At 41.1% G+C, this 4362-nt stretch overlaps 1 pseudogene; it reads right to left on the bottom strand.

Annotated features, from left to right (window-relative positions):
• Positions 1-2424: 2424 nt before the first annotated feature.
• Positions 2425-3961, bottom strand: LOC101713407 (proteasome subunit alpha type-1 pseudogene; annotated as a pseudogene).
• Between the last annotated feature and the right edge of the window lie 401 nt (positions 3962-4362).

Raw genomic sequence — 4362 nt, 5'->3', positions numbered from 1 at the left:
ATAAGAATGGGTATTATTTGCTTTAATCTGAATTTTACAGCAGTGAAGCTGATTAAATATTTTTACAAACATTTATAAACATGGCCAGAAAGACCCTCACTTTTCACATGCAGGAAGTGATCAGGCATCACTGATTCCGTGTCCTAAATGTCTTCCAGAACATCCTCTTTTCTGTCTTCACCATTGCTGCCTAGATGCCTGCTGTTGTCATTGCTTACCTGGATGCCTTAGCTTCCTAACTGGTCGGTTCCCAACACCAAGTCTCCGTTCTGCCAACAAACTGACCTCCTGTAATACAAATCTGATCATGGCCTTCTACTGTTACAAAATATTCCACGAATTCACGTTGTTTTCAGAATAAAACTCCAGCCTTCAGTGTGATAGAAAAGAGTCTTTGTCATCTGACATCTGCCCACTGGACAGCCTTCTCTGCCAGCCTCTTTCTGCTCTCCAGCTTAACTTCTTGGTCATGCGGAGGTATCTTTACTTGCCTGAAGTCACCTCGCTTTCTTATCACACTTCCCTAACTCTGCGTCTATTGCATGGCTCGCTTGGGATGACTTTCTTCACTTGGACTCTTTCCTGCAGCCCGGTGTTGTGCCAGGAGCTGCTCCATTGCTGTGGCAGACCCACGCCACAGCTACTGCACGCTTCCTTCTATTCTGAAAGGCGTATGACACCTCTAATGTCCTCTAATGCAGCCATCTGTCTTTCTCCACACCGAGATGTCCTAGAAGGAAAGACTACGCCCTGTCATCCTTTTCTCACTGGACTTAACATAACGCCCAACACACAGTAGGCATCCCACAAAGGTACACCAATGTAGTCAGTGCGTGAATATCCAGGAAGAAAAAGTTTAACATGGAGTAACTTTAAATTAGGATTAGTTATGACAACTGTTGGTTAAAATTGTTTTTAACGATATCGAAGCTGCTTCAACCTACAGCAAAAAGGCCAAAAACAGTACATGGAAAAAAAATTCTCAGTAAACACTGTTGACTAAAAAGAACCACATTAAAGCAACCACCTTTCCTGACAGTTTTAATTTCACTTGGACAGAAAAGGAAGGTAATTTTCTTTATTACATGTTTGTAGTATATAATATTTACCTTCCTTGTGGGGATGTGGTACATGTACATAACATATCTTAATTCCCTTTTCCATCCTCTATCCCCTCCAACACACCCCCCCCAACTCTGGGTTGCCTTTCCTTTTGAGAAAGATCTATCTCTCCTCTTCCTATTGTGTATCTTTTATTTTGCTCTTTATTTACATTTGAGTTTCTTATGTAAGAGAAACCATGTGATATTTAAGCTTGTGTGTCTGATTTCTTTCACTTAATATTATGGTCTCAAGGTGCATCCATCTTCCTACAAATGACTCCAGTTTACCCTTGTTTATGGCAGAGTAGTACACTGTACTCCACTGTGTATTATTGGGGACTCCTGAAACATTACCAGAAACCTCTGCAGGAGGCTCAAGTCTCCTGCACAGTGTATGATGCAGGCCTTAGAAAAAAACCTAAAAGACAGAACTGAGGGAGACAGAAAGTGGGGTGCCAGGACAACCAGTGCTGGAGGAACTGACAAAGGTGCTGGCCAGTCCAAGCTGCTGATTTTTATTGGTAGTCAGCTGGGGTAAAGGTGAGCTATGTGCAAAGGCAGCACTGTGTGTAAAGATGCATGGCCTGTGGAGTTTCTGTGGAAATTAATGGAAGCGAGGCTCATAAAGGACAAGACAGAGCCTTCTTAAATTAGGAACAGAATAGAGAAAATGTATAGTTGTAATTAGAACACTGTTCTTCTAGTCAGAAGGTTTTAGTTGTGGGAATGGAATTTGGGTGTGAGTTACCCTGACCTCGGCACAGCACGAAGGCTTTGGCCCGACTTGATTCTCAGAACAAGCCATTGTGGGGTTAACTTTTCACAGCCTGCACTGCTTACAGCCTGCTTTGAGCATAATCAGTATTACGGTCTCCCACAGTGTATAAATACCACATTTTTGGGCCCGGGATCTAGCTCAGTGGTTCCATCGCTTGCCTCACAAGTGCAAGGTCCCGAGTTCGATCCCTGGTACCAAAGAAAGAAAGAAAGAAAGAAAGAAAGAAAGAAAGAAAGAAAGAAAGACCACATTTTCTTTATCTGTTCATCTGCTGATGGACATATAGACCACTTTTGACATTGTATGCATGTATCACTGTAATACAATACATTCTCTTTTGGGAACATACTTAGAAAGGAAATAGCTGGGTTGAATGGAATTTCTACTTTCAGGTTTTTGAGGAATCTCCACACTGATTTCATAGTGTTTGTACTGGTCACAGTTATCACTGGCATCTTAAAAATCTCTGGAAGCTTATCAATCGCGTTTTGTTTTTTTTTTTAAGTGAAACACTTTTATTTTACAGTTGTCTTTAAAACTGCAAGGACACTATTTTCTTCATATAAAAACAATGGTATACCTATACTTTTTAGAAAATGATTACACAGGCCCCCTTAAAGAAAAATGCACCTCATTATAGGGTTTCAGAGAGTCTGGTTGGAAAAAACATATCTGGACTGATTCCTAAGACATACCATTCAACACTGCAACTTTTCGTTCATAGTACAGATTACTGTCATCAGTACGTGTTCCTGCATTCTGACATATTTGATGATACACATAGAGACTGGTTTATTAATGTTCCATTGGTTCATCAGCTTTTTCGGCAGGTTCATCAGCAAGTTGTGCAGGCTGTGCCTTTCTCTGTGGTCTTTCTTCAAGACCTTCCAGGAATGGAGACACATCATCACCATCATCATCATCATAGAGTGTGAATTCCAAGTCTTTACCAACAATTCCAATGGAAACATTCTTGGTAGTCAGGTCTTGTTCTGCAGGAAGTGTCTCTCATAAGGCACGCGCCCATGCTTAACCAGTTCATTTAAATTGCGCTCCATAAATTCAGACATATGTCTTTCCAAGTAAGTACGAGCTGTGCTTGCTTCGGCAGCACATATACCAAGTAAGTACGAGCTGATTGAGAACGGGCTCCAACAGACATAGCTCTGCAGTCAAAATAGTTAGCAGATGGACAGGTTTGGAAAATGTGAGGGCCCATATCATGGTAACCAGCAATAAGCAGCCCAACACCATATGGTCTCCGACCATAGCACTGTGTTGGTATCTGGGTCTTGCTTCCAATTAGAGATACAAGATGAGACACAGGAAGTGGTCTGTCAAATACAAATCTGGAATCCAAACACTCCTGTCGCATAAAATTACATGAGTCTAGCATCAGCAGTAAGTCCGGCAATAGAGATACCAATATGGTTGTCAACATGGAGAATTTTTTTCTGGTGAGCTGCAAGCTCTGACTGTGCCCTCTTCAATGCAACCAGCACTGCATGGGTTTTTGATTTCAGACCAACTGTGGCAGAACCTTGTTTAACAGCTTCCATTGCATATTCAATTTGATCAATCCTGCCCTGAGGCCCCCAAACAGTGACATCATTGTCATACTGGTTGCGATACGTAGTTCGGGCCAGACCAAGCTACTAGGCTCCAGCACAGCGGCGAATCCAGGAGAACTCTCAATCACGTTTAAAACAAAAGAAATTGCAAGTGCTTATGGCTCTTCAACAATTTCTATAGTTTTTTGAAATTTTATTTTTATTTTCACAACGTACTTCTGGGAATAACCTGAGTTCCCAGTGACGTTGTTTTCATAGGAAGAAATAGCTGGCAAAGCAAAATAAAGCTCCATAAACTTGGGCACCCAGAAACATCACCATATTTTTGTAAATATTTGTAATTCTCTGAGCTTGATTTTTACATAAGCCCCGGTAGCAATGCTAAAGTAAGAGATGACAGCAGCTTAACCTTGGTCCATGCACACGTCCTTTCCCTTCTCAAAGACTGGAGGCAGCTCGTTCTGGTTGCAGAGGTGGTAGGGCGAAGGGGAGTTTGGTGCTGTCATCATATTACCAGTTGGTTCTCAAAGGCTTTTCCAATAGAAATGTGGGAAAATGACATAGTGCAATGTTCACTGAGAGTCGTCTGAGATTGGCTATGACAGATGTCTGAAATTCTGAAACCAAAAGCGATGGCATACTGCTTTCTGCCAGAACCAAGCAATAAGTTTTATTACTGAAGTTTCAGAGCACGTTTCATGCCCTCTCAGAAGCTCATACCTGCTTAAATAAGTTAAAAATGTTATACAAGGTCAAGGCATGTAATGAGTTCTAAATAAATTAAAACATTGTACAAAGTTCTGTGTCTGTAATACTGTATTAAATAATAAAGTTAGAAGCCAAATGATTTCTACTTTTAGAAAATCTGATTGCTAAGCAAATTCCATGGTTGTAAGCACCAGGGAAAATA

This window comes from Heterocephalus glaber, unplaced genomic scaffold (assembly GCF_053883595.1).
Source record: "Heterocephalus glaber isolate CG9 unplaced genomic scaffold, H.glaber_assembly_v1.0 deba00000676, whole genome shotgun sequence".
Lineage (NCBI taxonomy): Eukaryota > Metazoa > Chordata > Mammalia > Rodentia > Bathyergidae > Heterocephalus > Heterocephalus glaber.
The sequence above is the reverse complement of the archived record's forward strand: the minus strand, read 5'-3'. Positions and strand labels throughout refer to the sequence as shown.